Raw genomic sequence first — 12,533 nt, forward strand, 5'->3', positions numbered from 1 at the left:
TTGCGTTTTGAATCTTGTACTCTTGTAATTTCGAGACGTTTCTTATCAATAATTGGAACCTCTTTGATTGTCTTTTGTACTTTTGAGCTTTTTGGTCGTTTGCGTCTTCAATTCGTCGAATCTGTCTTTTGTCTTCACCTTTTATTATTTAAACGAATATCACTTGTAAATAGAACAATTGCAACTAAAAGCTTGTCTTTCTTGAGGAATAATGCTATGAAATATATGTTCGTTTTTAGCATTATCAGTATACGATGGTGATGAGTGACTGTGATGGTTGGTTTTGTTTCGAGGTCGATAAAGAAACAGAGAAGAAGAGTATACGATGAAGGTGGTGACCATATGTGGTGGCGGATACGGGTTGATCAAGGTTGTTTGGTTTTGATTGAAAGAGGAAACGAATTCAGTTATAAAGGTGATGGTGGTGAGTTTTCGGGGGTTATCAAAAGTGGTGTCGGATCTCAAGAAGAAAAACAAGATGGTACGTAAATGTTTATATTTAGTATGTTCGTGTATGTAATTCAAATAATTTAATTGATAAACTTGATATGATCTAATGTTATATCATCAGATGGTGTCGACAGCTAATATTCTAGCCAAGAAAAAGAAAACACAAGAATATAACAGCAGAAAGAGATTGGAAATAGATTCGTACAATTTATGATTTTTAATATCTGATACATTTTGTTTTGTATCTCCGAATGGAGATCGAATTGAATCCGATATAGTACAACTCATGAGCAGAAGATGAAGAATTTTGTAAAAGTTGAATAAGACCCTCAACTAAATTTGTAGTTATTCGATTGTTTTATAGAACTGAAGATTCGATGGTACAAATTTTTGACGGGAAGGACAAATTGTTCTGTAGCTGATGGGAAAAGAAATCAAAGCAGATATCTAAATCCACTGAGTTTGGATGTTAACTGTGAGTTAGATCGTGAATTGTACAAATCATGAAACAGAATTTGGATGTATTGTGATATTAAATTCACGATGTGTACTGGTTGTAGAGATAGGAATGAAATCTGGATTATGATGTGTAACAAATTTCCAATTATATATCTGATCCCATAATTTATGTTATTATTAATAAGTAAATAAATATGTTGATAATAATAATACATACAAGAACAATAATTATATAATAATAATAACTAGTAAAAATCTTAATAATAATTACAATAAAATTTTAATTACAATATTAGAAATGATATTGTTAATGATAATATTAATAGATTGTGTTATTTTTATGATAATAATATTAATGATAATATATGATAAATTAATAATAATCATAATAATTCTTAATGAAAATGCTAATAATAATATTTAATAATATTACTATTATTAATCATATATATGAAATTACAATTTTTCTACAAGTGACAATGATAATGATATTAACAAATTAAATATAACAATTTCAGTATTCTAATTTTTAATGATATTGATATTAATATTAATGATGATAATGAATGTAATAATAATCTTATAATATTTGTAATTGAACTTGTAATTACATTTAATGTATTTATATTATAATTTATATCATATACTATATAAACACATCTATCGAATATTTATTATTTATATATATTTTATAATTATTTCAATATAGAAATTTTTATATCTATAACCATATAGATTTATAATTATATATTTATTTTAGTAACTACTTAATTATTTTGTTTATTATTTTACATTTTTAATTATAGTGATTAAATTGTATTTTTATTATTTCAAATTATTATATATACTTATCTTCATATAATTTACAACAATGGTTCGTGAATTGTCGAGCACGGTCAAAGGTAATTGATTACATGAATATAGTTCCAAAATTTTGAGACTCAGTATTACAAACTTTGCTTATCGTGTCAGAAATATATAAAGATTAAGTTTAAATTTAATCAGAAATTTCCGGGTCACTACAGTACCTACCCGTTAAAGAAATTTCGTCCCGAAATTTGAATGAGGTCGTCATGGCTAACAATAAAAATGTTTTCATGATGAATATGAGTTGATAATTAGAGTTTTATCATTATTGATTAATATAGATAAAACTATTCGATTATGTGAAGCGTACGAGTGATGCTGTCACAAAAAAATTGAGATAGAGATTTAACTTTTGACGTAGTCAAGGTTGATTTTCGAAATTCAAGGAATTTAAGGAAATCTTTTATTCAGAAAGAAAATGAAATAGCATGATTTATTAGCAACTGTTGGAATTACGGAAGAACATAAATATCAAAGGAAATATTTCCATGATATGCTTAGAGCTTAAGTGGAATGAAAGAGTCATGTAACATGGCACATGATGATGGTACTGAGAATCATCACGTTTCATTAGAAACTCAGCATGAATTACTGTAATATAATCACGTTGATCAAGTGTCATTATATTATACTAACTCATGCATCAGTTCCCAACACTACTTCAAAAACATTCATATTCGAATTTTTCAGAATTTAGAAACTAACACAGTTTCTTTTATGTTGCAGATATTACGGCGAGATAAATGATTTCAGATAAGAATAGCTATGAAAATATCTTCAGAAATATCAAATACATTATAAACGATATGTCATAACCCGTCCTTAACCATAAGAACGTGTTAGATAACGTATGATTTCATAGCGAGGTATTGACCTCTATATGCGACATTTTTAAAAGAACAACTGCATATATTTTACATTACAAACCATAATTCTTATTTTTGATACAAGCTTTAGACAATAAAAAGATGATTATCGTTTAGCGATAATCTTAGACTTACAAACTTTACATATGATGATAACAACACGATTTCTTGCATATTTTACAATACAAATCCTCGGATATGCAGTTTTGTTTTTGACACAAATATGAGTACGCAAGATCCTGCTTAAATTCAACATGTTGCAGCGGAAGCTTCTAATTATCACCTGAGAATAGACATGCTTAAAACGTCAACATAAAGTTGGTGAGATATAGGTTTAATGCCGGCAGCAATATATATATATATAGACCACAAGATTTCATATATAAACGTTTTAATAAAAATATTCTAAGTGGTTGAGCACTTGGTAACCATACTTAACATTTAATCACGTCGCATATTCCCTTTATTATGAAATCTTACTACACCGTACCAAGTGTAGTCACGAAACGAAGTACTGTGCAACCGTTGAATACTGGTCGTCCAGTCCGGTTGGGGTTGTCAGGCCCGATAGATCTATCAACAGGATTCGCGTTTACAATACCGCTGTAAATAACAGTTACCAAGCTACAGGGAAGTATGCCAGTGGTACAACTCAACGTAGAATATATTTTTCAGTTACTTGTGTCCATATCGTAAAACATAAAATACATGTATTCTCATCCCGAAATATTTAGAGTTTAAAAGTGGGACTATATACTCACTTTCGTCTTGAAGATATGAAATTTTGACTTGGTCTCCGATTGATATCACGAACCTATCCATATAATATATCAATACCTTTTCTTTTTAAACAATCGTCACATATATATACTTATAATACTTTTAATACTTTTAATAATTCCTTAGTCCGTAGTTAGCAGTCCGATGTTAGTAATTCAATTTTAAATGGTTCATTTTTAGGTGTTTAATAAACCCCCAACGAAATAAATAAAACCCCCATCGTATATGTATTGGTCGAGATTAATCTTGACCCACGGTACCGGTGTTGTCAAATGACGTGTTGCGTACAATCATGGGATCTTATGATTAATCTTCTCGTATTGTTTACGGGTGATCCTGAACCATATAAAATTAAATTATGAGTACATATATATAAAATATCATGTTATTTTAAAAAGATGTGATTTATTTAATTTTCTCCAATTATTTTCGTAGCTAAACTAGTCTTGGATATCCGATTTTGTTTTGGTCGTAGTTTCTTCGTTACAACTCCGTTTTCGTTGGTTCAACTTGCCACTTCCTTGGATCAAGTCCCTCTTTAAGACTATGAACTGTAAATACCTTAGTTTGTATTCGAAATCACAGGTCATAGGTCAAACTTTAGTAAAACTTATGAAGTTAATCATTTTCCATCATGTAAACAACCTTAAATGATTATTTTTCTAAAAATACTTATACTTTGAGTTAAATCATGAAATTTTTATGTGTTAACATATTCATAAGAAATATCATTTTTTAAGAATATAAACCTCCAATTCAAAGTTCAAGATGGTTTTTAATTATCCAACCCAAAACAGCCCCCGGTTGCACTCCGACGTCGTAAAAACAGTTTTTAAGGTGTTCTTTGAAAAACCAAGTTATACCTTGTTAAATTAGCATATATTTAAGTTATATTACAGGTCTTGAAGTATTTTAAAAGTTAAGTTAGAAGGATCTATTTAGTTTGCAAACAAGTTTGAAAACATTCAAACTATATTTTTGTTGTTAAAATTTTATACCATAAAATAAGATAGCTATATATATATGAATCGAATAAGGTTATGAACAAAGTTACTACCTCAAGTTACTTGGACAAGATTGTTGTAAAAGAGGAGTAAGAACCTAGAACCAAAAGGGTGATGGAATTGAATGAAAGATTGGAAGTAAACTTGTGTTCTTGAAAGGATTCTTGAAGTGTTTTTGTAAGGTTTTTCTTATGGTGTTTAAGTGATGTTTTTATGGCTAGATCTTCATGGATACTAGCTGAATGGTTATGGAGTTTCTTAAGAGTGTGTTTTTGTTAAAGGAAATGTGTAGTAAAATGAAAATGGAATGGAGTATAAATGGTGGTGTAAAAGGTGTATAAGTTTGTAATTTTGTGAAAAAATCTTTTAATCATGTGAAATTGTCATACTAGATAACAAAAGTAGTTACCTTATACATAAGGCATTGAACAAGGGCTGGTTGGTGGTGATTTGATGTGTATATACCAATAGTAAATACGTATAAAGGTTAGGTATGATACGAGTACATGTACTCTAGATATACGTATAGAAATTTTGTGAAAAATGGAATGAGAATTCAAATATAGCTATCTTTTGTGAATACACTTATATTGTTTTATGTATTTAAGTCCTTAAAAAGTGATTAAATACATTACTTATACGATATATGTATAAACATTATAGTTCATAAGTGTTTATGTCAAATAACGTTACGTATGGTTATCGTTTTAAAAACTTAAGTTAGTAGTTTCAAAATATACTTGTAACTTATTGTTATTAATACAAAATGAGGTATTAAAACATCCTTAAATCATGTTAAATATGTATATATACATATATATACACCAACGTATAATTATCATATATTGTATAGTTCGTGATATCATCGGTCAAACTAGACGGTCAAACGTTGTGTAAAACTCATTTCAAAAACATAAGTCTCATCAATTTGGATTGCTTATCATGTTGGTAAGGTTTAATTTATGTAAATATTAATCTTATAAGTATAGAATGATCGAAAAAGTGTGGGTCATTACAGTACCTACCCGTTAAATAAATTTCGTCCCGAAATTTTAAAATTGTACCTATTTTGCGTCATCGAGAAACAAGTGTGGATACTTTTGTTTCATCTGATCCTCTCGTTCCCAAGTAAACTCAGGACCTCTTCGAGCATTCCAACGAACCTTAACGATCGGTATGTTGCTCTGCTTGAGCTGTTTAACTTCACGGTCCATGATTTCGATTGGTTCTTCGATGAATTGTAGTTTCTCATCGACATGGATTTCTTCAAGAGGAATGGTGAGATCTTCCTTTGCAAGACACTTCTTAAGGTTTGAGACGTGAAATGTATTATGTACTCTGGCGAGTTGTTGCGGTAACTCGAGTCGATAAGTTACCGGTCCAATGCGTTCGATGATCTTGAACGGGCCTACATACCTTGGGTTTAGTTTACCTCTTTTTCCAAAACGTATTACACCTTTCCAAGGTGACACCTTTAGCATAACCATGTCACCGATCTGAAACTCTAATGGTTTTCTTCGGACATCGGCGTAGCTCTTTTGGCGACTACGGGCTGTTTTCAATCTCTCCTTGATTTGTACTATCTTCTCAGTCGTTTCGTGTATGATCTCGGGACCAGTTAATTGTCGATCTCCTACTTCATTCCAACAGATAGGAGATCTACACTTCCTCCCATACAGTGCTTCAAATGGCGCAGCTTTAATGCTCGCATGATAACTATTATTATACGAGAATTCTGCTAACGGTAAATACTTATCCCATCCGTTTCTAAAATCGATCACACATGCCCTGAGCATGTCTTCAAGAGTCTGAATTGTTCTTTCACTCTGGCCGTCAGTTTGCGGATGATATGCGGTGCTCATATCCAAACGAGTTCCTAGGGCCTCCTGTAGTGATTGCCAGAACTTTGAGGTAAATCTACTATCACGATCAGATATAATGGAAATAGGTATTCCATGCCTTGAAAAAATTTCCTTTATATACAATCGTAATAGTTTCTCCATTCTATCCATTTCCTTTATAGGCAAGAAATGTGCAGACTTGGTGAGACGATCAACAATCACCCAAATGGTGTCGTATCCCCAGGCAGTCTTTGGTAACTTCATGATGAAATCCATGGTAATACCATCCCATTTCCATTCTGGGATTTCTGGTTGTTGAAGTAACCCTGACGGCTTTTGGTGTTCAGCTTTGACTTTGGAACAAGTTAAACATTCCCCAACATATGTTGCAACGTCTGTCTTTAAATTAGGTCACCAATAATGTGTCTTAAGATCTTGATACATCTTTCCGACTCCGGGATGTATCGAGTATCTTGTCTTATGTGCCTCGTTCAATATCAACTTCCTTAATCCACCCAACTTCGGTACCCAAATACGATTTGCAAAATATCGAATTCCGTCTTCCCGTATAACGAGTTGCTTCTCATACTTCTTCATTATTTCATTTCTTATGTTTTCTTTAGTAAGTGCTTCTCATTGAACTTCTTTGATTTGCGAGTTGAGATTCATGCGAATTTTTATGTTCATCGCTCGAACTCGAATTGGTTCTCGTTCCTTTCTGCTTAAAGCATCGGCCACCACGTTCGCCTTCCCGAGATGATAACGAATTTCACAATCATAGTCATTTATTAACTCGACCCACCTACGTTGCCTCATGTTCAACTGTTTCTGATCAAAAATATGTTGAAGGCTTTTATGATCAGTAAACACAATGAATTTAACCCCATACAAGTAGTGTCTCCACATCTTCAATGCAAACACGACTGCTCCCAATTCTAGATCATGCGTCGTATAATTCCGCTCGTGAATCTTCAATTGTCGGGATGCGTATGCAATAACTTTCTTCCGTTGCATAAGAACGCAACCAAAACCTTGTCGCGAAGCGTCACAATATATTTCAAAATCATCGTTCCCTTCAGGTAACGATAAAATAGGCGCCGTAGTCAACTTCTTTTTCAGTAATTGAAATGCACTCTCCTGCTCAGAAGTCCATTCATATTTCTTCCCTTTTTGCGTTAACGCTGTCAACGGCTTAGCTATTCGGGAAAAATCTTGAATAAACCTTCTATAATAACCGGCTAAACCCAAAAATTGGTGTATCTGCATTGGTGTCTTAGGAGTCTCCCATTTTTCAATGGCTTCAATTTTTGCTGGATCAACCTGAATTCCTTTGCTACTAACAACGTGGCCAAGAAATTGCACTTCTTTCAACCAAAAAGCACACTTAGAAAATTTAGCATATAGCTGTTCTTTTCTCAACAACTCTAATATCAACCTTAAATGCTGCTCATGCTCTTGCTCACTCTTGGAATAGATAAGAATATCATCAATGAAAACAATAACAAACTTATCTAAATACGGACTACAAACTCGATTCATGAGGTCCATGAATACAGCTGGCGCATTTGTCAACCCAAACGGCATGACCAAAAATTCGTAATGATCGTAACGTGTCCGAAAAGCAGTTTTCGATATATCTTCTTCTTTGACGCGTAATTGATGATAGCCCGATCTTAGGTCAATTTTCGAGTACACACATGATCCTTGGAGTTGATCAAATAAGTCGTCAATTCTCGGTAGTGGATACCGATTCATGATAGTTAACTTATTTAATTCACGATAATCTATACACATTCGGAAAGATCCGTCTTTCTTCTTGACGAATAAAATTGGAGCTCCCCACGGTGAAGTACTTGGTCGTATGAATCCACGATCCAGTAATTCTTTTAACTGACTCTGAAGTTCTTTTAACTCGGACGGTGCAAGTCTATATGGAGCACGGGCAACTGGTGCAGCTCCTGGTACTAAATCTATTTGAAATTCTACAGATCTAAATGGAGGTAATCCCGGCAACTCTTCCGGAAAAACTTCAGGAAAATCTCTTGCCACAGGCACGTCGTTGATGCACTTCTCTTTTTCTTTCTTTTCGACTTTATTAACATGTGCTAAGATAGCATAGCACCCTTTCTTCAAGCACTTTTGAGCTTTCAAATAACTAATGAGTTTTAGCTTTGAGTTACCCTTCTCTCCATAAATCATCACCGGCATTCTATCCTTACAAGGAATGCGAATTGCCTTCTTGGCACACACAACTTTAGCTCCTACTTTGGACATCCAGTCCATGCCGACTATTACATCAAAACTTCCTAATTCTACGGGTATTAAGTCAATTTTAAATGTTTCTCCGGCTAAATTTATTTTACAATCACGGCAAATTTTATCGGCTTTAATTAGTTTACCATTAGCTAACTCAATCATGTACTTAGCATCTAGAGGTAATGATGAACAATTCAATTTAGCGTAAAAGCCTCTACTCACGTAACTTCTATCGGCACCAGTATCAAATATAATAGATGCGGATAAGTTATTAATGGTAAACGTACCCGTAACAAGCTCCGGGTCTTCACACGCCTCTCTAGCATTAATAACAAATGCTCTTCCACGTGCAGATCCATTATTCTTCTCTGGATTCGGACACTGGCTCTTATAGTGACCTTGTTTTCCACACCCATAACAAGTAATGGTAGCCAAAGCAGTTCTATTTGCATTGGTGGCAGGAGTCTTGGTACCATTTGTATTTGTAACGAGAGCCCTACAATCTTCAGCAAGATGACCCTTTCGATTACATTTGTTGCATACCACATTACAGTAGCCAGAGTGATGTTTGTGGCATCGGTTACATAAAGGATTTTGTCCTTTATAACCAAAGCTTAAACCACTACCCGCACCTTGCGTGATTTCTTGTTTCTTAAAAGATTGTTGTTGGTTACCTCGATCATAATTTCCATTCCACTTTCTTTTGTTACCTGATACCTTCACATCAGTATTGGATACTTTCTTATCCATGATGACCTGATCCATTAGCTCGTTTCCCATGGTTATAGCTTCATGAATTGTCTTAGGTTTCGATGCTGTAACATTTGCCTTGACCTTTTTGGGCAAACCATCTTTGTACATTTCAATCTTCCGTTCTTCGGTTGGAACCAATTCAGGACATAGCAAAACTAATTCCATGAATCGCTGATTGTAGTTGGTGATTTCAGTACCAACAACCTTCAGGCTTCGTAATTCATCTTCCAACTTCCTAACCTCGTTCCTTGGACAATACTCGTTGATTAACATTGTTTTGAATTCTTCCCAAGGAGTATCATAAGCTACATCTCCTCCTACAGCCTTCACATAATTTTTCCACCACGTGAGTGCACTATCTTGTAAAGTGCACGATGCATACTTGGTCATGTCCTTTTCAACACAACCACTTATTTTAAACACAGTCTCCATCTTTTCTATCCACCGGGTTAAACCGATCGGTCCTTCTGTTCCACTGAATGATGAGGGCTTGCAAGCTTGAAAAGTTTTGTAAGTGCACCCCACACGAGGATTTGGGTTAACTGCAGCACCTCTTGCAGCCTCGACCCATAACATTCTGTCTTTCACTCGCTGATTGATGAGTTCCTGGATTTCTTGTTCCGTCATTCGGTTCAATCGCGCCATATTCTTCTATAAGAATGAAAAGAAAATAATTATTCACATGGAATATTATAGATGTAGTATGTATTTACAGTACATCGTAGCTTATTAATAATATGAACCAGTTATTATTATAAAAGCCTTTTCTTCTTATTAGCATTTTATAATTATATCTAGGGTAGTACCTACCCGTTAAAGTTCATACTTAATAGCTTAGTACGAAAATCAATTACTACCACCCAAATAATACTTAACCATGGAAAATTATTGCATTTCACACTTCACTATTTTACATATGCTTATCTTACATCGAACATTAAGCAAACCACACTAATAATATTATACAAAACATTATATGATCCCATGGTTTAATACGGCAGCGCATCGTTTGGTCTATTTTCTAGGACGTTTAGGTTCAAAGAATCGCTTAACGCTTATCCTGGCTGTCTGCCTATATTTTGGCTGTGGGGCTGAAGAACTGGATGCCGGGATAGAACGAATAGGAATAGCGGGAATAGGGGTGGTAGTGTCTAGTGGAGTTGGTGCCACATCATCCTTACTAAACTCAGGATTTGAATTTTCTAATTCATTAGCCTTTCGTTTCTTTCCTAGTTCGAACTTGTCTTTCGTAATTTCTTGTATTTCTTCCTCGGGTTCACTTTCCTCCTCGGGTTCACTTTCCTCCTCGGGTTCACTTTCCGGGTTCTTTATTGTTGGTTCATCCGAAATTTGTGAGTCTTCCCCAAAGATATTATTTTCGTCATCGGATAGGTTAATGACTGAAACACCATCTGAAGATTCTGATTCGGAGTCGCTGAATGTGATAATAAGTTTTGAGCCCGACATCTATCACACAACAACTAACCCATTAGTACTACATAATATTTACATATAAATTTTAACCAACAATGATAAGCAATGGTTGTTAAATCAGATCCGGTCAAAGTCCAGACTTACTAATGTATCCTAACGACTTATCAGTTAGACACACTAATGCAAACCTGGTTCGCTAAGACCACCGCTCTGATACCACATGTCATAACCCGTCCTTAACCATAAGAACGTGTTAGATAACGTATGATTTCATAGCGAGGTATTGACCTCTATATGCGACATTTTTAAAAGAACAACTGCATATATTTTACATTACAAACCATAATTCTTATTTTTGATACAAGTTTTAGACAATAAAAAGATGATTATCGTTTAGCGATAATCTTAGACTTACAAACTTTACATATGATGATAACAACACGATTTCTAGCATATTTTACAATACAAATCCTCGGATATGCAGTTTTGTTTTTGACACAAATATGAGTACGCAAGATCCTGCTTAAATTCAACATGTTGCAGCGGAAGCTTCTAATTATCACCTGAGAATAGACATGCTTAAAACGTCAACATAAAGTTGGTGAGATATAGGTTTAATGCCGGCAGCAATATATATATATAGACCACAAGATTTCATATATAAACGTTTTAATAAAAATATTCTAAGTGGATGAGCACTTGGTAACCATACTTAACATTTAATCACGTCGCATATTCCCTTTATTATGAAATCTTACTACACCGTACCAAGTGTAGTCACGAAACGAAGTACTGTGCAACCGTTGAATACTGGTCGTCCAGTCCGGTTGGGGTTGTCAGGCCCGATAGATCTATCAACAGGATTCGCGTTTACAATACCGCTGTAAATAACAGTTACCAAGCTACAGGGAAGTATGCCAGTCGTACAACTCAACGTAGAATATATTTTTCAGTTACTTGTGTCCATATCGTAAAACATAAAATACATGTATTCTCATCCCGAAATATTTAGAGTTTAAAAGTGGGACTATATACTCACTTTCGTTTTGAAGATATGAAATTTTGACTTGGTCTCCGATTGATATCACGAACCTATCCATATAATATATCAATACCTTTTCTTTTTAAACAATCGTCACATATATATACTTATAATACTTTTAATACTTTTAATAATTCCTTAGTCCGTAGTTAGCAGTCTGATGTTAGTAATTCAATTTTAAATGGTTCATTTTTAGGTGTTTAATAAACCCCCAACGAAATAAATAAAACCCCCATCGTATATGTATTGGTCGAGATTAATCTTGACCCACGGTACCGGTGTTGTCAAATGACGTGTTGCGTACAATCATGGGATCTTATGATTAATCTTCTCGTATTGTTTATGGGTGATCCTGAACCATATAAAATTAAATTATGAGTACATATATATAAAATATCATGTTATTTTAAAAAGATGTGATTTATTTAATTTTCTCCAATTATTTTCGTAGCTAAACTAGTCTTGGATATCCGATTTTGTTTTGGTCGTAGTTTCTTCGTTACAACTCCGTTTTCGTTGGTTCAACTTGCCACTTCCTTGGATCGAGTCCCTCTTTAAGACTATGAACTGTAAATACCTTAGTTTGTATTCGAAATCACAGGTCATAGGTCAAACTTTAGTAAAACTTATGAAGTTAATCATTTTCCATCATGTAAACAACCTTAAATGATTATTTTTCTAAAAATACTTATACTTTGAGTTAAATTATGAAATTTTTATGTGTTAACATATTCATAATAAATATCATTTTTCCAGAATATAAACCTCCAATTCAAAGTTC

This window comes from Rutidosis leptorrhynchoides, chromosome 1, assembly GCF_046630445.1.
Source record: "Rutidosis leptorrhynchoides isolate AG116_Rl617_1_P2 chromosome 1, CSIRO_AGI_Rlap_v1, whole genome shotgun sequence".
Classification (NCBI taxonomy): Eukaryota; Viridiplantae; Streptophyta; class Magnoliopsida; order Asterales; family Asteraceae; genus Rutidosis; species Rutidosis leptorrhynchoides.